At 42.5% G+C, this 25111-nt stretch overlaps 1 long non-coding RNA gene across 10 annotated transcripts in view; it reads left to right on the top strand.

The window, feature by feature from the left end:
• The window catches only part of LOC100847171 (uncharacterized), a 39232-nt gene that overhangs the window by 1600 nt on the left and 12521 nt on the right, over positions 1-25111 (top strand). For 4 of the 10 annotated variants that reach the window (XR_009495096.1, XR_009495092.1, XR_009495093.1 and 1 more), the window contains exons 2-6: positions 1517-1784; positions 2779-2838; positions 4226-5669; positions 6655-6771; positions 7162-23563. This is a non-coding gene — a long non-coding RNA (uncharacterized lncRNA). Of the gene's footprint in view, positions 1-1516; positions 1785-2778; positions 2839-4225; positions 5670-6654; positions 7011-7161; positions 23564-25111 lie in introns of those variants that run through there. The other 6 variants (XR_009495090.1, XR_009495094.1, XR_009495089.1 and 3 more) reach the window with 6 other exon arrangements.

Genomic DNA, 25111 nt, shown 5'->3' with positions numbered 1-25111 from the left:
AGCTTAGGAAAAATGCCTAAAGTGTGTCTGTCCCTTTGAAATCTGAATATTTTAATACTTATTGACAGATGGATTACTGCAGCTTCTGCAGAAAAGCCTGTCTTGTGAAGGATTTTTGAAAAATATACATAGGCCTAATCCTGTCACCCTTGTGGAAATGAACATTTTACCCCCGAAGACACACGTTATCGTTAAATGAAGATTCATTTTGCCAGAAGGCAGACTGTTTTTTAAATTGTCCCCTTCCTCCTGATTTCGAAAGAGTTTTAAAGGAATCCCACCGGATTCTAAATGACACCCGATTTTGCTGAAGCGATCGTCTTTGTGTATTTCTATGGGTGATTATTTTTCTATTTTTTATGAGTATGTTCCTCAGGTGTATCTGGGTGGTTTGGAATGTGAATTGTGTGGTTCTGCCCTGCTACTGATTCTGCAATGTGATAACTTTTGTGATGTGGGGTCCCTTTTCTTGTCAAAGTTGACATCCAGCCTCACTGGGTCCTCCCCACCACCACTTGAAACACACTGCTTGTCCCTCTCGCGTTCTCTTTGCCATTCCAATCTTAGCCCCGTGGGGGCGCTGCAGAGCAAAGGGAAATCTGCTCTCTCTAGCAGTAGAACCAACCAGAGTGGGGGCTGGGAATGAATTCACCCTTCTAGTACCTCAGCCCTCTAATTCTCTGCGAGAAGTCTGTAAAGGAAGACCCCACTAGGCCTGGTTTATAGATAATTAATCCCATCACCAGGGTCCTCAGACCCTTTCTGGGGCCAAATGCCAGAGTCCCACATTTCTAATACTCCCCCAGCCCCCAAATTGAAAGAAATTAACCAGAACAGGAGATGTTAAAAGAAAAAAAATTATTGAAAATATTTTAAAGGTAAGGATTTACATTTTTGTAGGTCCCCTTCTCTTTTCCAGATGAATGGTGAGGAAAATTGTGCACCCACCTCTCAATCTCTTCAATTATTAGGAAAGTAACTTTATCAAATTTTTTATACCCATTGAATTTCTTCCATAATGTCCTGCCTTCTCTCATTTCTTGATTTCTCCCCATTAGTAATCAGTTGGCATCACTCTGTGAACCTCCCTCACCCCAGCAGTGATAGGATTAAAGAAAGGATTGACTTGAATATATTCAAATTCTTTCAAATCATCCATAAGAAGCCCTGAAGAGAGATTTCATGTCTGGGGTCTTATGTGTGATTCTTGTGAACTTGGAGGGTTATGTATCAAACCAGTCCTATGATTTAATGGCTTCTGGCTATTAATACTCAGAGTAGAGGATCCAGTCAGCCTGTTTGCCTGGTGGTTTGGGTATGGTGATAGGTTCTTAATCACAGGTTCTGGATGAATATAAGCTTTGTTGCAAAATAAAATAGCTTGGTCTTAATATTACATCTGTTTAAGGAAAGGAACAGATTTTGCATCCAGTTCCCTCACAAACTTCCCCACAATACAGCCACAGCTGAAAAGGAACTATCCTTGGAGTAAACACTGTCTTGTCCTCTTTCTAAGGGAACTCCCAAGAGGAAATTGGTTTCACCTGTCAGGGATTTCTGGCACCTTGGTAGATCTTGAAACTGTCACATAAGAGAATTATAGATTTTAGGACTGGAAAGAACTTTGCAGATCAATCAACTCCTCGAGGCTTCCTTCTTTCAAGAGGACAGGAGGGCCATCACTGGAGGCCTGCGGGACCCCGAGACACAACTGAGAACAGGTCTTTGTGGTTCTCTGGTCCTGTGTTAGAGAATCAGGAAGATCTGACTGCCTGGGCTTTGAGGTGGGTGTCTCATTTTCTGACAGAATTGAGGAAAGAGAGGCTGCTTTGGGCTCTGTGTGAATTGTAAACTGGTTCTCAGAACAAACTCCAGGTCACAATGAGTATTGAGTTTTGACAGTCATTTGGACTTGGTGGTGCCTGTCACCTATACTGTGGTACTCAACAACTACTTTTGATGGGTCTGGGAGATTTTTTTAATGTACCCATTCATTTTATTTCAAATCCTTCATTTAGAGCTATTGTAAACAAGCCCCTTATATTATCCTTGGAGAGAAAAAAGCATTTTGTTGGTATGATTTAGAGAAATTGAGCAGAAAGTTTTGAGACATTTTTTTTTAAAAGATGATTTCCAATCACTACCTTCAGAAAAAAGAAGTGTCAACGTTTAATTTTGATCCATATGCTGCCTGCTTTCAGCCTGTATTATTCTGAGACTTTTTTTTTCTTTAGAAACCTTTTCAGCCTAGCTCAGAGTTTACCCCCAAAACACTGATTTTTTCCATACTTTTCTCACTAATTTAAAATGGAAATAAATATCAGGAGCTTAAAATAGAGAAGTGATTGGGGGTGCATAATCATTTGTTTATTGCATTCAATCACTGTTTTGAATAACAGGGTTTTCACTTCCTTTGAAACCTTAGCATGAGGGAAAGCAACAGCTGGACCAGGAGGGGGTTGGAGGGAGGAAGGCACTGGAGTGTTTGTAAACTCAGAGTGGCTGGCCCACCCTGCCACTGGCTGCCAGCTGCAGTACTTAGCTGTCTTTACTACCTAAGGCTAGAAGTGGAGAAACTTGATTTGCGTGTTGTGCCTGCATGTTTTTTTTTTTCTTCTCCACACCGCCCTCTGCACACCTGACCATGCCAAAGCCTATTTGAAGCCGGCCTGATGGCAGGGAGAGCTGGAGAGCAGAAGAATGTGCGGAGGGGGAGGGAGGGAGTACTCGGTACTTTTCCATTCACATCTCCACAGTGGCTTTTCTTGTTTATTTCAGCCTCCACCCGCAGAACCCTTTGAGCTGCCTGAAATCCGAGTCATTAAACTGTTCCCTGAGGTCAGACCACAGATGCCCGGTGCATGTTTCTTCCATGTCAATGTCTATGTAACACATGTACATACAGAGACACATGCAAAAAACTGTGTAACTCTGCGGGGGCACAGTGTGAGGTAGGGGAAGAAACAAAACAAAACTGAATTTGTTGCCAGAAGACCTTGGTGTCTAATTACAGTTCTGCCGGGAACTCCTTATCTGATGTGGAACAAAACCACTTGTCAGGACTCAGTCTCCTTAACTGTGTGAAGGTATAACCCCAGTGTTGGCAGGATGTCTATCAGTTCTAAATTTGATACCTTTATGTCTAAATATATATGTATCTGTAACTTTAAGATGGAGAGGGGAATGGAAAGTATATATGTGTCCCTGGGGTGGAAGAAGGAGTTAAAATGTAAACTTCTAAGTAAAGAAGGCAGTCCCAGAATCCTCACCTCTATCAATTTTTAACCAATTGTAGACCAAAGTCTGAGATTATGTTGAATAGGTCCAAAAGCCAATTGAAGATTTCAAATGTTAAGAGCTGGAAGTGCCAGTTCTAAGACCTTGTACCTTTGATCTGCATTCCTAATCAGATGTGACAGTTCCCAAGTGTCTTTTCTGCACCATAGTTCTGTCCTGCCCCACCACTTCTGCTTGTTTTTGGAATCGGTCCTAGTCAATGACAGGAAGGAGTTGACACTTGTAAACCGAGCACGCTGTAAGCCACTGGGTGCCATGTGGATGTAAAAAAAAAATGTCATAATATTCATACAGAAGGAGAAGAAAAAAAAAAAACCTAGATAGAAATTCCTGGTAAGAAACTGAGAGGTAGCTCAGCCATCACTGCATTAAAAGTAATTATTTGAAGTCAGAGGAAATAACAGATGAGGAGTTTGACCTTACCAAAAAAAAAAAAAAAAAGCCTTCCTCTACCAAAACAAACTTAAAGGCAATGATAGAGATCCTTTCTACCAATATTTCCTATACTTCTATGATCTCCATTCTTTAAAAAGAAAGGTCTAAAGTTTCTCAGGCCTGATTGTCTTAAGCAAAAGGCCTTTAACAGACCTTGATATCTTCAGGAAATAATTTTAAAAGCAACTCCTATTTATTGACAGCGACCTCCCCACCACCACCATCCCTCCATTTAAACTTTCTGGAATATTGATGCCTGTTTACAAGGAGAGATGGAGCCAGTTACATTCTCTCAATGAAAAACTATTGAGAGTTATAATAGGCTAGCACTGGGAAGTGAAAGTGAGTCACTCAGTGGTGTCTTGACTTTGCAACCCTGTGGATTATATAGTCTATGGAATTCTGCAGGCCAGAGTACTGGAGTGGGTAGCCTTTCCCTTCTCCAGGGGATCGTCCCAACCCAGGGATTGAGCCCAGGTCTCCTGCATTGCAGGCAGATTCTTCACCAGCTGAGCCACCAGGGAAGCCAAAGAACACTGGAATGCATAGCCTATCCCTTCTCCGGCGGATCTTCCCGACGCAGGAATTGAACCGGGGTCTCCTGCATTGCAGGTGGATTCTTTACCAGCTGAGCTACCAGGGAAGCCCTCTGTCCTCAGCAATTGTCTGATCCCACGCAACTGATTTTGTATCACTGGAAACAGGCCCACACAGAATGTATTTGCTGCACACACTGGACCAGGCTGAGTCAGATCCAGAACTTTGATGTCCTGGTTCTAAATCCACTGTGTTTTTCCATAGCTTATCATTAGAAGAGGATACGGGGTGGGCAGACCTGCCAAAGAGCCATTTTCTGTGGCCTTACATTTTCTGTGACCTTCAGAGAAGTCTCCACTTTTGGACTCCTGAGATCATCTCCACTGAGGTTCTACATCAGTCTTAACAGTACAATGACAGTATGGAAAGGAGCAGACTGTCATTCACAAGTTCTGCATGTTGGTCCCAGTGTAGGACGCCGTATAGGAGTCCTCACAGGTTCCTATGGTACTGTGACTTATCACTGTTAATAAACCTATAATTATCTTAGGAGTAGTGTGATTGCATTGTAATTGTGTGTACATTGGTGTTAAAAATGTAAAATTTAATGTATTTTTGGCCTAGAAATAATGATGCTACAATAGCCAAGAGCCCACCTGCTGCCAGTTCTTGATTACTGATCCCTTTCTGAAGTAACAGAAAGCAAGGCTCCTTGGATAAATGGCTGGTTCTAGGCTAGGACTGGGGCAAGAAGTATATATGACATTAGAATGGAACATTATATAGCACTGTAAATAAGGAATTGCTGAAAAACAAACAAAAACTGCATTCACAGGGGTATTTCAAAGAGACTGGAGAACTCCCAATGGCCAAAGCTGGAAAATCTGAAGCAAGAAAAAGAAATCGAATAATATTGGATCACAACCCAAAGTATAAAAGAAATATCCATGAGGAGTGAGCAGTTATATACCCACCTATTCCCATCCTTGACAGCAGTCACTCCTCAAGTGTGAGCTATGGGTAATGACTTCCTTCCAAAGAGTACAGTTTAGGAAGGGATGGGGGAGGGAATAATTTTACATGGAGAAATCCAGCAAACACTACTCCAGCCACTTCATCAAGAGCAATATCAGCAATTATAAACTGTGTTGACTGTGTGTACCTTTGATATGAGGAATATGAACATGGCTCTTTAACTCTGTGGTCTTTCTCCCATACCCCAGACTATTTATGAGAAAGGTATCAGACAGACTTCGACAGAAGGGCATCCTACAAAAGACATCACCAGTATTCCTCAAAACTATTGAGGGGAGTCTGAGAAATTGCTACAGCCAAGAGTAACCTCACACAATATGACAATATAATGTAGTGTCCTTGGTGGGGTCATAGAAAAAGATAAGGTAAAAAGACTCTGATGCTGGGAGGGATTGGGGGCAGGAGGAGAAGGGGACGACAGAGGATGAGATGGCTGGATGGCATCACTGACTCGATGGACGTGAGTCTGAGTGAACTCCGGGAGTTGGTGATGGACAGGGAGGCCTGGCGTGCTGCGATTCATGGGGTCGCAAAGAGCTGGACAGGACTGAGCGACTGAACTGAACTGAAACCCAGACAAATCTGAATAATTGACAGAATTTAGTTAATAATATTTTATCAGTGTTGTTTCATTAGTTGCTACAAATGTTCCATTGTAAGATAAAATGTTAATGAGAGAATGGCTACAGGGTTGTTCTATCTTCTCAATATTTCTGTTTAAAAAATATTTAGGAGGCATATCTTTTTTTTTTTTTCCTTCAATATGAGAAACTTCTGAAAATGAGCTGCTGCTGCTAAGTCACTTCAGTCGTGTCCGACTCTGTGCGACCCCATAGACAGCAGCCCACCAGGCTCCCCTATCCCTGGGATTCTCCAGGCAAGAACACTGGAGTGGGTTGCCATTTCCTTCTCCAATGCATGGAAGTGAAAAGTGAAAGTGAAGTCGCTCAGTCATGTCCGACTCCTAGCGACCCCATGGACTGCAGCCTACCAGGCTCCTCCGTCCATGGGATTTGCCAGGCAAGAGTATTGGAGTGGTAAAAAATATTTAGGAGGCATATCTTCTTTTTTCTTTCAATATGAGAAACTTCCAAAAATGAGCTAGGTCTCTTGAAATCTAGGAGATTTTCTTCTCACTCAGTCATGTCCCCCAAATACAGTCAGGAAAATGAGGGAACCTGCATGTATTCTTCAGTTTACTAAATTGAAAGCAATTTAACTAATTTCTGTATGTCACCATCTGGACACAGAACTGTCAGAACACTAGAGAAGCACCAAAGACCAAGTGTTGTCATGGTGGTGGACGACTCAAGCCACCTCATTAATCTACTTATTCTACATTTCTTTCAGAAAACCCTCCATGGAAACAAGATCCTCAAAGATGAGCCTTCAGTCCATACAGGACACACAATACTTAGGGATTCACCACTGAGGTTGGGGGAGCTCCAGGACCTTCCAGAATGTCTGGTATCTCATTGTACAACTCCAAAAGATCTGTGAATCTCATCATAGGTTAACTCTGGGTACAGAGAAGAATGCTGGCTGGACCCCATAACTCTTGAGTTTGTCTTCATTCTGACTATGACCCCCTTACCTAAACTAGAAAAATCCAGAGAGAGAAATGGTTTGCCAAGACTACCCCACAAATTAGTGGTAGAGTTGATTCCCATCAACCAACCTACCCTGAATAAAGTTTTTTTGCTGCAGTATTCTCTTTAGTAAACTGAGGACTACTATTGCATTAGTATATTAATACATTATTTCAGAAATGCCACATTTATTTCTAATTGTCAGTTACTAGTGGTGTCCAATTCTGATGCTGCACTGCGTTTTAAGCGTCTCTTCCTTCTTTCCCAGTTTTCTCACCTTCTCCCACTTGCATCAACCTCTCTGCCACATGGTTTAAGATCCTTGGACCAACACCTATACTCACGATGGAGGCTGATATTTAAATACTTCTTGGTGAAATGAGGTGAGACTAAATGCTATCACAGTCCAATTTGGGTAGCATGACTCTCAGCAACCTATTTGGTCACATGTCTCAAGAATCATAAATGTAGTCATGCCCTTTGACCCAGTAATTCTTCTAGGAATCTATCTTCAAGGCACAATTCAACATATAGGGGGAAAAGACATCTTTGAATGAATATATGCATCCAAGCATTATATCTAGCAACAAAAAGGTTGAACAATCTACATGTCCCATTATGATGGGTTGGAGGAAAGGGATTGAACACAGAATGGTTAAATAAAATGCAACTAATTAAAAAAAACCAGGATTGGAAAATACTTGTGGTAACAAATAAAGTGAAAAGAGGTAGAATGTATATGTAGTGTATTTATGTGTGGGTGCATGCTAAGTCACTTTGGTCATGTCCAACTCTTTGTGACTCTATGAACTGTAGCTCTCCAGGCTCCTCTGTCCATGGCATTCTCCAGGCAAGAGCGGATTGCCATGCCTTCCTCCAGGGGATCTTTTTGACCCAGAAGTAGAATCTGAGTCTCTTATGTATCCTACATTGGCAGGCAGTTTCTTTACCACTAGTACCACCCGGGAAGCCCAGTGTATTTATAACTCTGTTTAAAAATACTATACATAAAAAATAAACTAGATATAAATAAAAGTATACAATTACCTCCCCCCCCAAAAAAAAACCCCAAAAAACAAAAAAACTATTTACATTGTCTCTCTCTTAAGGTGGTAGGATCATGGATACTTTTTTCTCCTTTATTTTTTGTCTTCCAAATTGTATAATGTTTATATATCATTTTGATAGCTATCTATCTCATAAGCACATACTCAAGACCATGAAAAGCCCTGAGTGAAGTCTTTTAAATGCAAGCAGTTAGCCCTGTAATTCACAGTTTTGAACATTTGACCTAAAGTTGAATCCTCCCACATCTTTGAGGCCTAGAGCAAAAGTGAGAACTGCCCACTCAGTCCTGGAGAAGACCTTTTACTCTGGGAGACACTTGTCTCCACACCAACAAAACCTTTCTGAGCACATTGACCATAAAGAGGTTGAATGGATCCTGTAAATCTTTGATCTATCTCCGCCCCCTGGGTCTTGGTGTGCTTATCTGGTTTGTTGGTGTTTCACAGTATTTGCAAATGTCAAAGGGTTTCCCGGTTGCTTTACTGTCTCTATGAGGCCACCCAGGAGATCTCCTGGTAAAGAGACCGTCTTTGAGACCCTCCTGGGACTATGGGAGATTTGTTTTTAATTCTTATAACCTGTTTGACTAGTGAATTCTAAGGAAAACAATTTAAAAACAAACTATCAATTTTTTTTCCCTTCAGAGAATCACAGGGTTGTTAGGAACTTCTTGGGGATGAGTGGTTACCATCCTTTGAATCTCTGGTTCTCAGAAAAGGGCATGGCAGGGGAGATGGCAGGATCTAGGAGGTGAGGCAAGGACCATGGTTCTGTTAAGCCCTCTTCTCTTAGACCACTGATCTAATTCCTCATACTCAAGCTCATTCATTCACTCATTCACACAACACACAGTTCATTGGGGGCCTTTTGTGGGATAGACGCTATTTTCACTGTATACTGGGAAAATAAATATGAATACAACAGGGGACTTTGGCTCTAGGGGACACACAGTCTACTGAGAGAGCAAAGGCCAAGAAAGGTGCAAAAGCTGCTCTAGGTCATGCAAAAGATAGTCCCCTTGCCAGGCAGGGCCCCAGTATCCTGATTCTGAGCCAAATAAAACTCTCTGGCTTCTTCTCAGATGCTGTGTTTACCTCCCACTCCAAACCAGTACCAGGCACTGACTGCCTCCTTGGGCAGCTTCAGCCTCTGAGTTTTTCATTCAGTATTGATGAGAACAGAATATAACTCAGCTGCCTCAATGTACCATCCAGCAATGGTGGATGCACTATGCAATGCACCCAATACCCAATGCAGAGAAATCCATGAGAGCCTGGAGCACATGCAGCTTCACCACCCCCAACACCAGGTCAGCTCAGCCTACAGGCCAGAGCTTTGCCTGGACTGTGATTTTTACATCTTTGCATGCCTGACAGGTTCTACAATGAACACAGCCTCATGCTATTCCAAAACACACAGCCTCAAGTAATGTCCACAGCCTGGAATCCAGAACCCAATACCATATCTAACAGGATCTAAACACCTAATAGATCCTGATGCCTTCTCAACTAAATCAAAGCTTACCCCAACCCTCTGGGCATCCTGGACTTTTGGGTAATACACTAACAAGTGGTAAAACCCGGTACCAGTCCTGCACCCAGACCATTTTGTATAGTACACTAGTTGCCAAGGCCCAGCCTGCCTGAGGGTTGGACCCATGTGCCAGGAATCGTAACCATTTCCTTTCTATGGCCAGGCAAGGACGAGTTGGTTATAAAGATGGCATAAGAATTCCTGATACAATTTCAACAATCTTCAATTAGTTGGAAGGCACATGAAGCAGCAGCTTGCAGCTCACCCTTTGGTGGCACTGGCACTGAAATGCTGGCAGAATGCTCAAAAGAAAATGGGACAGGAAAAGATTAATAATGACAATAAAGGTCATAACTTGAAAATATATATTGAGAAGACTTGACGATGGTGATGGTAAATCAATAACCAAGCACTTTAGGCCCTCAAACTTCTTCCCAGTCTTGTCTCCTGTAACAGTTTTCTACCCCAGACCCTTAGCATTCTCTAAGGACCCGGCCACTTACCTCCACTCCACACCCAGGGCTTGGTCATTGCCTTTGATAGGATAGAAGCTCCTCAAAGACAAGAACACCTCATTTTTGTTGAATTGTACTTATGTCCAACACATGGTACTCACTTAGGAAATGTTGATTGAATTCAAGTAGGTAGAACTGAAAGAGAATTTGATGTGAAATCTGATGATCTGGGTTCCAGTTAAAGTTCCACAACTGACTAACTTCTGTGAGTCTCAGTTTCTTGTTCTCTAAAATGGTAATTTCTGTTCAGGGACGACATCACAGGATTCCCGTGAGAGTCAAGTACCATGGAGGGGAAAGTACTTTGGAAATTATAATGCATAATTCAAAGTAGTTGTTGACTGTTGAGTGAATGGACAAACTAACGGGTGAATCATCACAGTGAAGTGAAGCCATCAGGTTATTCCATAACCAATTTTGTGATTCAGATTATATCTGGGGAACAATGTGTTTGCAATGTCCTGCCTTGACTTTTAACCATCCTTAAATATGGTTATTTCACTTCCCAAAATAATTTAACTCTTTCCGTACAGGAAGACATAAATTACTGCAGAGGATTCATACTCATCCATAGAGAATAAAAAAGATCATCAGAAAGTCTTTATGTTCTTGAAATGCAGAATTGGAAATGACCCATTTCCCAGTAATGGGAACTGAAATCCAGTATTAGATCCTCCTTTTTGGTACCTTCTTCCTCTTCCTCCTCTTTCTACCTTGGCCCCTCCCTACCCCTCCCTTGCACCCAAATGGAATAAGTCTTTTGTTTTGAGCTAACTTTAGTCTTAGAAAAAGGTATTAACAAAGCACAAATCCATCAGGGCTGTTTTCTAGGAGCAACAAGTTAAGTTCTTGAGTTGATGGGTGAGTTACTAAAACAAGGAGGTAGGATAACTTTCTACCAAAGGTCCAGTGCAAATGACAGAGAGAACCTTGGACTAGCTTTGTCCTGTAAGAGAATCCATGCATCTCTTATCCCTTCTGCCTCCACGACAAATGTAGAACAGAGTTCATGGATGTGTCAGTGAATATAAAAAAGAGTTAGGAACAAGCTGATCTTGATAAGGAAGAGGAAACAAAACATGAACATGGGTGCTGGAGAGAAGGTAAGGGCTTCACTCCAGTAACAAAACAAGGCAATGTGTAAGATGAAGCAACAGACCTTTGTTAGAATTAAAAAAAAAAAAAAAAACTACTCAAAAGTCTAGATCCTACTTCTTATAATCTATGACAATAGGTACCTAAAAGGAACGAAATAGCAGGTGCACTCAGGGGAAATAAAATGACAAATCTTCAAAAGGGCCAGGACGGGTGGCAAGAGAAAGTTCCTAGAACTGGGACGTCATCTGCCCATATTTGCCAGTTTTGCCAGCACCAAACCCACGATGAACAGCTAACTTATTTTTGGATTCCTAGAGGTGGGAAGAAGAGAATACTGGATGTATATGGCATTAAAAAAAACCAAACCTCCAACGCGGGAGGGCTGAGTCGATGTCCAAGCAGTGCAAGGGCAGCCACCTCCCCCATATGGTTCCTTTTTTTTCCTTTCTACCCTTCCCATTCCCAACACCTCTAACCCAAGCATACCTGTGAAGTTGCATTCCTGCACAAAGCTAAATGTGTGTGTGTTGTGGTGGGTGGGGGGTGGGGGAGGGGGATGGCCCTGGGAGAAAGCAAAGTAATATAAAGATACTTCCCTTTTCAACACTGAAAGCTGGGAAGGTTTAGAAGAAAATGAAGGAGTGCTGTAAGATTCTAGGAACTAGAAACTGAGAAGATGGAGAAACAGAAAATATTCAACTGTATTCCCTGATTTTATTATTCATTTGGTTGGACTTTTTTCAGCGGAATAAATATGTGTTGATATTTTCAGGTCTTATTAGTTTACAGCTACAAAAGTAATGAAGTGAGCACCTATGCTAAGTACTAGGCTACACTTTGCACACACAAAGAAAAATTGCAGACCTGCCGTAACGGAAGCTTGTAATCTAATCAAGGAGATAATCATTATACAAGTAAATCCACAGATGAACATACATTGTAAATTATGATAGCTGAAATACAGGCATAGGTAAGGTGCTCTGGCATGGGAGGAGGGAAGTTACCTAATGTACAGGCCTCTCTATTAAGGTCAACTTTAAGCTGAGATCTAGAAAGAGGATAGGTTAGCCAGGTCAAGAATGAAGAGGAAAGTGTACTGGGAAGAGGGAACCGAGATCAACAGTCCTAAAGGGAGTAGAACCATGGCACATTTGGAGAGCTGAAAGCGGCCAGCATGGCACAGAGAGAGTGGTAAAGATGGATTTGGAGGGAGAATCAGGAGCTGCGCTATGTAGGCCTTTGTAGACGATGGTCAGAAATTTAGAGATTAAGTGTGGTGAGAAGTTATTTAATATTTTCAGGCAGGGTGATGCCATGATATGACTTATATTTTAAGAAAAGCAGCCCAGCTCTTGTGTGGAATAGAAAGAAGCACAAGGAGATTCTTGAAGAGGCTATGGTCAGAGTCCCAGTGAGAGATGAAGGTAGCTGGCACTGTAGAAGTAGCAGTGTAGGTGGGTAGGTATGGGAAGGTTTGACACATACTTTGAGGGTAGATTTGACAAGGTTGAAAGAAAGATTGGGTAGAGTAGGAGTGGGTATCAAGAATGAATCCCAAGGTTCTGATTTAAGTAATTGGGTGGATATGTTTCTATTTACTGAGTTAAAAATACTGCGAAGGGGGAGCTTGCTGGGAGATAATTGCCGAAAATTGAGAACTCTGTTTCAAATGTGGTATATTTCAGATGTCTCTGGAGTAGATGTCAAAGTAAGCAGTTGGATATTTAAGACCTGATCTCAAAAGAGATGTCTGGTTTAGAGATATCAACTTGGGATCCATCAAAATAGAGCTAGTATTTGAAGCTAGAAGAAAAGATAGGTTTTCATATCAGACCAGGTGTTGAAAAATAGAATAAAAAATAGTAAAGGTGGAACATGTCTTAGAAATACTCCAGTCCAAACTCATTTCTCAGTTGGTAGCAAAATTGGGAACTAAAGTTAAGCCACTGGTGGAAATGGAATTAATAAGAGACTGGGTCTCATTTTTGGAGCAGCACTTTTTTCATTTTACAATGTTCCGTCAACATCTGTGGAGAAGGCAATGGCACCCCACTCCAGTTCTCTTGCCTGGAAAATCCCATGGATGGAGGAGCCTTGTAGGCTGCAGTCCATGGGGTTGCAAAGAGTCGGACACAACTGAGCAACTTCACTTTCACTTTTCACTTTCATGCATTGGAGAAGGAAATGGCAACCCACTCCAGTGTTCTTGCCTGGAGAATCCCAGGGACGGGGGAGCCTGGTGGACTGCCGTCTCTGGGGTCGCACAGAGTCAGACACGACTGAAGTGACTTAGCAGCAGCAGTCAACATCTGACATCAAAACGGTGTAGACTTGAGATATTGTGTGAGACATAATTCTATAGGTCTGGCTCATGGTGTCATATCTCTGTCTCTGCTGGTTCCCTACTTACTGAAAAGACAGTCATCCCAAATGAACATGCCTGGCAATTTGCTATTGAGAGGGTCCATGCCTTAGAGTGGGCACCAAGCTGCTAAAGCCACGTTCCTGTGTAGCTCCGTCCTACTCAGCTTTGCATCTGTGGTCCCTGCAATTATTTAGGAACTGGACCATCCCTCCTCCCAAATGTGAGTCCCTGAAGGTCAGGAGCTAATTTTAGTTTTCTTGTTATGTATCTTAATCTCACTCTCACACTTGCAATAAGTAACTTACTCATCTAATACATGTTTTGAATCAGAGGAACCCAATAAATGGAAACTTTCCATCAGATTTAATGCACCTTTAGTTATCTTTCCATTCTTCCAAGGAAATACAGAGCACATGCTATACGTCAGGTATGGTGCTAAGGGTTCCAACCGTGTTCAGGCTTTAAATACAGGTATCATGTTATAGTTGTGATTAGCTTTTGTCCAGTATGTTTAGGCTTATTCATCTGTACTCATTTGTATACCTTCTATCTGATTAATGAATATTGTGCATCAACCGTGTGTACAGAGTTGAAAAGCCCCTGTCACTCAAGGCTATTAGGCCAGTGCAGGAGAGAGACGTACTGGACACTACAATGTCCTCGGCCATCTCTGAGCTACAACCAGTGTCCTTGGTTAAATATATGGGAGCATGATTGTTTCAAACTGAGACATCTGAAAATGTTTCTTGGAGGGATGGAGTTTGAACATAGTAATAAAGTAATGTAAAATAATGAACATATCCTTGAAATAAATATCAAAATAATAAATCTCTGAAATAATACGAGTTAACACATATGTGGAACTTAGTACATACTCTTGTAAGTACTTTACATTTGTGAGTGTATTTAATCCTCACAGCAATCTTTTTTTTTTTTAAGATTTTTTAATGTAGACCATTTTTTAAAAGTCTTTATTGGATTTGTTATAATATTTCTGTTGTTTGTGTTCTGATTTTTTGGCCACGAGTCATACAAGATCTTGGCTCCTCGACCAGGGATCAAACCCACACCTCCTGCGTTGGAAGGTGAAATCTTAACACTAGACTGCCAGGGAAGCCTTCAGTCCTCACAATGATCTTACATAATTGGGTGGTGCTATTATTGTCACTTTAGAGACAGGAAACTGAAGCACAGAAAGTAACTTCCCTATGGTCAAATAGCTAACACACAGCAGAGATAGGGATTTGAACGCTAGCGATGGAAGTCTCATGCTCTCCTGCCTTATGAATGAAAGGACTTCAACAGCCAGGTTCAGAAGAAGGGGTGTGGGGAAGGGGGACATTTTAGACAGAGAGGAGAGCTGAAACAAAGGCACAGAGATTAGGTTTAACTTAATGATGCGTTCGGAGAAGGCAATGGCACCCCACTCCAGTACTCTTGCCTGGAAAATCCCATGGATGGAGGAGCCTGGTAGGCTCCAGTCCATGGGATCTCGAAGAATCGGACATGACTGAGCAACTTCACTTTCACTTTTCATTTTCACGCATTGGAGAAGGAAATGGCAACCCACTCCAGTGTTCTTGCCTGGAGAATCCCAGGGACGGGGGAGCCTGGTGGGCTGCCGTCTATGGGGTCACACAGAGTCAGACATGACTGAAGCGACTTAGCAGCAGCAGCAGCAGCAATGATGCGTTATTTTGCTTAGAAAGCTGTCTAGTTTGCAAAGAACTTTCTCAGTCAGTCTTTAATATGCTTGTCCTTGTGATCCTGTGAAGTATGACGTGATTATTATTTCAATTAGAAAGATGAGGAAATTGGGAGCCAGGACGGGAAGGCACCAGCTGGGCTAGTGAGATGTACAGTGAGAGGCAAAACCCAATCTTTTCTCCTCAAACCAGTGCCTTTTCCCATGTTGTAGCGTAAGCAACTAAATATATTCAATGTTCCCATTTCTAAGCAGGCCCCACGCTAGGCTTTTCTTTTTTAAAAAAAGTTTTTTTATTTTATATTGGAGTTCAGGTGAGCCTGGCAGGCTGAAGTACATGGGGTCGCAAAGAGTTGGACATGACTTAGTGACTGAGCACACATGCATAGCTGATTAACAAGGTTGTGATAGTTTCAGGTGGATAGCAAAGGGACTCAGCCATACAGATACATGTATCCATTCTTCCCCAAACTCCTGTCCCATCCAGGCTGCCACATAACATTGAGCAGAGTTCCCTGTGCTATACCGCAAAACCTTGTTGGTTATCCATTTAAAATATAGCAGTGTGTACATGTAGATTGCAGGGGTTTCCCAGGTGGCTCTGTGGTAAAGAACCCACCTGCCAAGGGAAATATGGGTTCAATTCCTGGGTCAGGAAGATTCCTTGGAAGAGGAAATGGCAACCTACTCCAGTATTCTTGCTTGGAAAATTCCATGGAGAGAGGACCCTGGCAGGCTACAGTCCTTAAGGTTACAAAGACTTGGACATGACTGAACATGCACACAGACACATGTAGATCCCAAACTCCTTAACTGTCTCTTCCCCCATTTGTCCCCCCTGGCAACTATAAGTTCATTCTCTTTCTGTATACATTCTAATTTCATCTCCACAATGCCCCTGAGAGGTAGGTGTTATTGCATTTTCAAAGAGGAAATATTTCATCTCTGCCCCTACATTTTTTTTTTTTTTTTTTTTTTGAGACTACTAATGATTCCCTACAAGCATGTTGAGTTTTGGGTTCATGTTTTGTCTACTCTTTGGTCCCTGGGAACCCCTGAGGCTGGAGTATTACTCGTGTGTGAGCCCAAGCAGCATCTCTAAAAATGGAAAAATCCAATTCATCTCTTTGCCAAAATCTTCCAGTCACTCCTTGCATTTGGCCAACCTTTCCTTTGTGGTGAAAGTCAACATTTAAATATGAAACCCGGCCTAGTTTCCAAAACTTTAATTGCATTATTAAGAATTAGTTACACCTGGGCCTTGTGAATCTCTGAGGGGAAAGACTGGGAATGAGGCTGACCAAACCCTCCAGGCTGGCCAGCAATTTGGTGCAATTGTTGAAATTCTTGACGTAATCCGGGTCTGCACTGGTTGGTGGTACCATTCCAGCTCAGTGAGTACCCTCTGTGGAGGGCATAGTTCTAGGCCCTCTGGGGAAGTATAAATTAGTGGCTAGAGAAAAAGACTGGCTGTACCGTGGATCCAGTGACAAGTATGTCAAATGCCAAAGAAAGCCGATCAAGCAAGAGCTGGTAAAACTTCACAGCTAGCCCCATGGCCTGAGGCAGCAAGGGCTGGATTCCTGAGCACCAACTTTGTTTGTGCATGTTCAGCTGGAGAATCAGGTAGGGAAGAGGAAAGACTGTGTTCAGTCCTGTTGCCTTCCAGATTTGATGAAGGCTCTAAGACAGTCATGACCTCAACCTCGAAGGGCAACATTGGAAAAAGACCAGAAAAAAGGAGAGATAAAATGGCTAGAGCTTTTAATGCAGGGGTGTGGGGGTGGAGGGGTGTATGGGATAATGGATAGAGTGAAACTTGCAAGTTTTCACTTGATTTTCAAGGCCAACAATATAATGAAGGGGTTCATTTTTTAAAGCTGTTGTCATGCCTTTCAAAAGAGTCTTCCCAGCAAGCCGGATGCCAGACCAGAGGTCTAAGATGTCTCTCCTGATGCCTCTGGCCTTGGTTTGCTGATTTATAAAAGAGGAAAGCAACTGCTACTTCACAGGTATTCTTTTGAGGATTAAATATGGTAAAGCACAGTAAATGACTCATTAACATAAATGTGTAGAAAATAGACTGATATCCTGTCCACCTATCCCATCTGGTAAAAAGTACTAGACAGTTGAGTCTCGTTTAAGAGAAACTTAGAAATCATCTGATCCAATACCTGAATGCAGTAGATGAGGAGGGAGAAGGCAGGAAGTGCCTTGCCTAAGGGTTAGGCACTTGCCTGAGGAAGTTAGAGGCTGGGGGAGGCGGTGCGGGGAGGAGAGAGCCCCTGTCACATAATCTAATTTTATACTGACAGGAGACATAGGCAGGGGTCTTCATTTCATAAGTCAGACCCAGAGGTTCCAAGTGGAAATAGCCTCCCTGAGATCAAAGAGCTAGTAAGCAGATGAGGGGGTGATTCAAAGCCTGGCTGAGTTCAAACCAAAGCCCATGGTCTTGACCTTACACCATCTCGCCAGCTTTTCTGATTCCTTGCACTGACTGGTTTTTTCAAGGTTTCCATAGCACCTTTGGAAAGCACTGGTGGCTAGGGAAGGGGTTGTTCTTATTTTTTAGAAGTCTGTCTATGAATCACTGCTTTATGCAGCTCAGTTTTATGGCCTAAAATGTCTAAGTGCACTGGCTGCCCCAGGCCTCTTTCACCCCTAACTCTTTAACTGGTGCTTCACACCAATCAGAGAATGGTCCTCCTTAGCCTCCAAATTCAAGTAGTTCTTATCTATAAAAATAACTTCTTTAAAATCATCTCTATATGTTTCTTTTTGTTACCTGAGGCCAGCAAAGAGACATGCCTCTCACTTCCTTCCACCAGCACCCAGTAGGTGCTTAATATACTTTTGGATACATACATTGGTAAAGCAGACATTAATTCTAACAGCATCCTATACACTGAAACAGATTTTTTCTTTTCTTTTTTTGCGTTTCTCTGATCTATGGCCCCAGTATCCATCCATCTGTATGTCCATTATCCATCCACATGAATTTACATAGATAATTACCAAAATCACAGGTGTGCATGCATATATTCACTCAGCATTGATTAAATCCCTTATGTTACCTAGCTTGAAGTGTCACAGGTTAAATCTAGACTGGATTGTTAACTATCTCAAAAGTCTTTTCTTATACTATCACTTTAAAAAAGATTCTGATACTTAGACCAAAAGACATTGCTATGAGCTACATTATTCTATGCTTTACTGAAAAATTAGCTCAAAATCCTGGTCTCTTCTTAATTGTTACCATGTACTGCTGCAATACATAGCACGTTCATAGCACAGAGCAGTGGCCTAGAGAAGGGTTTACATTCACAGGTGGCTTGTGGACCTTCCTTTTCACTTTCTGAATTACGTTTAACAGCTTAGTCTATTATCTGCCTGGACCCCTGATGTTAAACTCATATATTATTCATTTGCCCAAATTCTGGAGACTAAGGCAGCGCTGCTGGTTGCTGAATTAGCTGCATCTAGGTCTCTGAAACCGAGAAGGCAATGGCACCCTACTCCAGTACTCTTGCCTGGAAAATCCCATGGACGGAGGAGCCTGGTGGACCGCAGTCCATGGGGTCGCTAAGAGTCGGACACGACTGAGCGACTTCACTTTCGCTTTTCACTTTCATGCATCGGAGAAAGAAATGGCAACCCACTCCAGTGTTCTTGCCTGGAGAATCCCAGGGACGGGGGAGCCTGGTGGGCTGCCGTCTCTGGGGTTGCACAGAGTTGGACACGACTGAAGCGACTTAGCAGCAGCAGCAACAGCAGGTCTTTGAAAAGGCAGCCCGTGGAAAAAGCACAGGCTCTTTAAACAAAGCTAGTTTCTTCTGGCTCTGACACCAGATACCTGTATAACCCTAGGCAAGTTAACTTCTCTGAGTCTCAGTTTTCTTAGCTCTAAAGAAAGGAGGAGTACCCAACTCACAAATGTATGTAAAGGTAAATAGAAAAGTAATTTCCAGAACCTGGTATATAAGGGCTAACAGGGGTCAATCATGGCTCCAAGTCTTCTGGCCTGAGCAAGGGTAACAAATGAAATTGTCATTTAACAGTAGCACAGGGGATAAACAGCACCTCATTTGGGCTCTGTCCTTGTCTTCAGGAAGGTACATCTTCCAATCCCCTTTTCTGTGTCCCTCCCATATCTTAAAGTCTTGATGAAGGACTTCTGAATTCATCACCAGTGTGGAGCCCTTGCCTGCTTTCCTAGCCACTGAGGTAGATAATCTACATGTGAGTCTGAGTGATTATTTCAGCGACAGTCTCATGCATTCCACTAATCCCCTACAATTGTCCTGCTTTAAGAGTGTAAAGCACTTTCCCATCCGTCACCTCATGTGATCTTCACAGCAGCCATATCAGAACCCAAGCCAGTGGTATAATACTTCTTTGACAGGTGAGCAAGCCAAGCAAACCTCTTTAAGGTTAAGTGGCTAGACCAGGGTCACACTTCAAGATACAGGTCTTCTATGGCTCTGAATTCCGTCTGCGAGTTTTCTATTATACCAAACGGTTATGGGATTTTTGCTGCACACTAAAAGACAGACAATAGGGGCTTCCTTGGTGGTCCAGTGGTTAAGAACTTGCCTTCCAATGTAGGAGACTCAGGTTTGAACCCTGGTTGGGAAACTAAGATCGTACATGCTTCAGGGCAATTAGAGAAAGCCTGTGTACCACAAGAAGACCCAGTGCAGCCAAAACAATGTTAAAATATTTTAAAAAATTAAAGGACAGACAATAGATCTTCTGGAAGAAATAAAACCAGGAAGGAATAGACTGACAGAGAACAATTGCCTTAGACTGTGCTTCCCAAATCTGGCCCTCGCCCAGTGTTCCGCTCTCCCAGTCACTCCTTTCTCAGTCTCTGGTCACTCAGGTCTTCCCTGCGGTTCAGAGCACCACTTAAACCCACACTTCTCCACGAAGTCTTTGGCCAGCCACCCACTCTATTCTCTAAAATATACTGAATGCTGGACGCTGTGCTCTGCTGTCTTCTAGCAGGGAGAAACAGACAGTAAGTTCAAGGTAAAGACATGCATTGTGTTGTTTGTTTTGTTACTAAGTTGTGTCCGACTCTTTGCGACCCTTTGGACTGTAGCCCACCAGACTCCCCAGTCCGTGGGATTCTCCAGGCAAAAACACTGGACAGGGTTGCCATTTCCTTCTCCAGAATACATACACTAGCTTGGATGATAATAAAAGTTACAAAGGGAAAAAAGCAGAGAAGAGGGATAGGGCATGTGAGGGAGAAAGATGCAAAGTGAGACAGGCTGCTAGTGTAGATGTTCTGAGCAGGTTAATAGTGGCTGAAAGATGAGGGAACAGACCATTTGGTTATAGGGTAAGAGCAGCAGGGAGAGGGTGCAAGACCTTGGCCCTGAGCCAGCGTGTGTGTGGTGTTGGAGAAACAGCACGGAGGCTGGTGTTATGGGAGCCGAGCAGAGGCTGGAGCAGTGGGAGAGGAGGACAGAGAGGAAAGTGAAGTACATTTATGTACATCCCATTGGGCACTGGAAGGACTTTCTGTGACTCTGGATGAGATGGAAAGCCATTGAAGAATCCCTCTGGAGGCTCTGTGGAGATGGGCAAGGTGGGAGTATAGACACTATTTAGGAAGCATTATAATAATTCTGGAAAAAGATGATGGTGGCTTGGAGAAGGAAATGGTGAGCAGTGATAAATTCTGTCTATTTTTTTTTTTTTTTAAGCAGAGCCAACAGTATTACTGATAGTTTGGCTTAGCACATGAAGAAATAGGAGTCAAACACAGCTCTAAGTATTTTGACCTGACCCACTGTTATAAGAGGAATTGTAATTTACAAAAAAAATAAAGAAGGGCTGAAGGTGAAGTAGATCTGAAAGAGCTAGGGGCACACAGGAAAGCCCAGCTTGGAGGTGTTCAGCCAGGGAAGCAAAATATACAGGCAAAGGTCAATGACTGACTAGGCAGCTGGATTTTGGAGCCTGGAGTCCCAGAGAGAAATCAGAGTGGAAAATACAAATTTAGGAGTTGTTGTTCAGATTTTATGAAAACTGTGAAACTGAATAAGAACCTCAGGGAAGTGAGCACAAACAAGAAAATGTGCCTTAGGACATTTTCCGGTCAGAGGTTTGGAAGAAGTTCACCAGCCAAGATGAATGTGGACTGGCCAGGGAGATAGGGGAAAACCTTGATATCCTATCTGTGGAATCCTGACAAAACTTGTCTATCCTTTTTAACTCTTGCTTTATGTTCCTGGGTGGAGGCAGACTCAGGCATCTTTAGAGTAAAAGCCACATCACTTCTCCACATTCCATGATGCTCAGCATCTAGGAGCCCTTCAGTTAAAACTCAGCTGGCTGACTTATAGCTGAATCACAAAATGACTGAGCATAAGGGACCCAAGAAATCATCTGGTTCTATGATTTCCCAACTGTATTCTTTGGAGCAAGTCAGACAGTTCTTTTCTTTCATCATTGGGAAACCTATAAAGCTGTGGCCTCTCTTTTCCTAGAAGGGCTAATAAAAGAAACAGCATTCTGACAATCAAAGGCCTCACTCTTTTCTTCTAAGAAATATTTGAGATTTCCATCAGATGCTTCAGAAAGTTCCAAGAGCTTGGATCTAGTCAAGAACATCCACTGGTCAGAGGGGCTAAGGAGAAACATACTGTTAGATTCTGACCTCGTTTCATATTGATCTGAGAAGGAGAGACACCATCTGCCATATTCCTTCCTCTTAAGACCAATTGTAGGCCCAGGATCCTAGACAAGATCATAGAGATCATCTAGTCTAACCACCTCCTCGAAAGATGAGGTCCTTGGGCCTAGAAAGTCCCCAGCATCTTGTTCAAAATCACATACCAAGTGTGTTGGATCCAAGATTAAAAATCAAGTCTAAACTTGAAACTTTCTGATCAGAATCAGATTCAACTAAGCTCTAAGAGCATTTACTATATGCCTGAAAACATGCCAGGAGCTTTTATATGTTATCATTCTTAATCCTTTCCGCCACCTCTGAGACAGATCCTATTACCCGCTCTTACAGGTAACAGCTGTGATGCTCAGAATGGAAAGTGACGTGTCCGGGGTCACATGTCTGGAGAGTTGGAAGAGCAGGAATGGAGGTCATGCTCGTTTGACTCGGTGTTCAGTGCTCACCCAGCACACCTGCTACCTTTCCCAGCAAGTCAGTCTCACAAGGTTATATAATCCAACTGTATGACTGACTGCCCCAGACCCTGCCTTCCCATCCATAGGTGACTCCCCTCCAGCTTGCTGTGTTGGAGAGTGACTTAACTTTGAGTCCAGAGTATGAATTCTGCAACCAAACTGCCTGGACTTGAATTGTGACTCTGCTACTTACGTTAGCTATGCAATGTTGGGCCATAAAACTTCCCTACGCCCCAGTTTCCTCATCTACGAAATGGGAACAGTGGTATATTTACCTGTAGGGAGTTAAGATTAAGCAACAGAATATATGTAAATCATTTAGCACAGTGTCTGATGTGCATAGCAGATGTTCAATAAATGTTAACTGTATTAGTCAATAGCTGACCTTTTAGAAACAAAAACAGAAAAACCCTGGCGCTGTTGTGAAACATACTGTCTGATGCTTCAAAATTTATTTCTGAAGTATTTCCAGGTGGGGAAGCCAATACTAAAATCCAAACCTGACAGGTTTTAGGAGTTTCAACAACATGCTCTGTATCAATCTGGATTCAACTAGGAAAGAAAAGTGATATGGAATTATAGGAATTAGCTCCTACACAACTGAGAGAAAACCAAAGGTGTATATTAAGATAAGTCTTAAAAACCTCTTTGAGATACCAATGAAAAGATAAAAATAGAGAGTATGCATGTGTATGGATAGAAGAAACACTGGAAGGAAACTCATAGAAATGTTCATAGTGAATATTTCTGAGTAATGGGAGAATGAGAGGTTTTAACTTTCTTTCATTTACTTACTTTCTAATTTTGTACACCAAACAGGTATTCAGATCAGAAATTATTTAATTGTTAATTATTTATTGTTCACTTCCTTCTCACCTAACATTTTTTTTTCTCTAAAAACTGCAAGATAAATTATTGGAATCACATATGATTATAATGCTAATGATGGGGAAGAGACAAGAAGAAGGAGTTAGAATAGACATAGAATAGAAATGCAGGGCAGATAATTCCTTGAACTTGATTTAAGTTAAGAAGTGTTTCCTCAGGATGCTGAAAGTCATGAACAGAAGATACTATCATATCCAAGTGAGAGTTTTAAAAAGAAAAATACCCAGCGTGATGGTGACATGAAATAGGCACTCAACTGGGATGTCAGTGTGTATGGGCTGGATCCTAGTCCCCCTGAGGAACTGACTGTCTTCAGCCTCCCTTTCTCCTTTGTAAAGTAAGAGCCCTCGGCATTAAGGGATTCCTGTCATGTCTGTGTGTTTCATTTGCCCAAGCCTAAGGTCACTGGGAAGGCTTCCCCAGTGGCTCAGCAGTAAAGAATCCACCTGCAGTTCAGGAGACAGAGGAGATGCAGGTTTGATCCCTGGGTTGGGAAGATCCCCTGGAGGAGGGCATAGCAACCCACTCCAGTATTCTTTCTGGACAAATCCCATGGACAGAGGAGCCTGATAGGCTATGGTCCATGGGGTTGCAAAGAGTCAGACCAGACTGAAGCAACTGAGTGCATACACACATACCCACAAGGTCACTGGCAGATGGAAGAAGCAGGGAAGTTGGGAGGTGGGTGTTGGGTGATCACAGTAAGACCTCTGACTACTGTCAGGGGAAATGTGTTGCTTCTTCTGTCCACTGTCACCCTGGCAACCCCATGAAGAGAGAGGCAAACCAAAGGCAAGAAGCTTGAGGATCTTTTAACATTCTCTGTGAAGCAGGTCTGGACCAGAATCTGATTTTCTAGATAAAGCCAAAGAATGTCAGGACTGGAAATGTCAAAGGCTATGTAGTCCAATCCCTATCTTTAAGACGAGGACACTGAAACCCATAATGGCAGATCACTTTGTCTAAGACATACAGAGCCTGGAGAGAAACAGGCTCCTAGTTGAGTGCACTGGCCACCATACCTTGACTTTTCCAAGGTCCCACCCATGATTGATTTAATGATGCAGATAGTGACTGAAAGAGAAGACAGCAAGAGCCGTTTAATCTTAGCCTTACTTGGTAGGAACTGGAAACTTTCTCCCATGGTTAGCCACCCTAAATTGGTTAGTTTTCTTCAAGATCCCAGATTGCCCACAGTAGAAGACACTGGGCTCCAGTAAAATGCCTTATCCAGGGGCACACATCTGGCAGATACAGAAGCATTAAAGCTTCTGATTTATAACTGCACTCCTCTCCCCAGTGAGAGGAGTGATCCAGGTGTGATCCAGGTATGATCAGTCTAGGCTCTGCTAGACAAAGCTCCTGGGCCAATCAGCTGAAAGCGTGCTCTGTATCAGGCCCCTCTCCCTGATAACACAAATGGATCTGCCTAAATTTGCTCCTGAATCTCAACAGAAATCGCATAACCAGTCATTGCTCCCAGAAAACCTCCCTACCTGTATACTTGCACATAGCTGGCCACTCAGCTAAGACAAGCAATGAGCCAAGAAAAACCGAAAAGAGTATGGTTTTGATATACAGGATTTTGTTATTAGCATTTGTCAAGTAATCGTGGGCCAGCGAATTTTCAAAGCAGTCTTAAAAAATAATCCCTTCCCTTGATTCCCAGACACTGAGCAGAGAAAGAAGGATGACAAGATAACCTTCAGAAAGCTCCTTTTTTTCCTGAGTCCTTTTTCAGTAACTCCGTGGACTCAGCTCTAGAGTCTAAAGACTTAATCTTAAAAGATTATTGTGTAGGGAGAGGCAGAGAGATGTAGTAAAAAAATCATACTGAGCCTAAAGTCAAAAAAGTAATTTTTTTTTTTGGTTATGCGATGCAGCA

Source organism: Bos taurus, chromosome 1 (assembly GCF_002263795.3).
Source record: "Bos taurus isolate L1 Dominette 01449 registration number 42190680 breed Hereford chromosome 1, ARS-UCD2.0, whole genome shotgun sequence".
Taxonomy (NCBI): domain Eukaryota; kingdom Metazoa; phylum Chordata; class Mammalia; order Artiodactyla; family Bovidae; genus Bos; species Bos taurus.
This window is presented reverse-complemented; position numbering and strand designations above follow the sequence as displayed.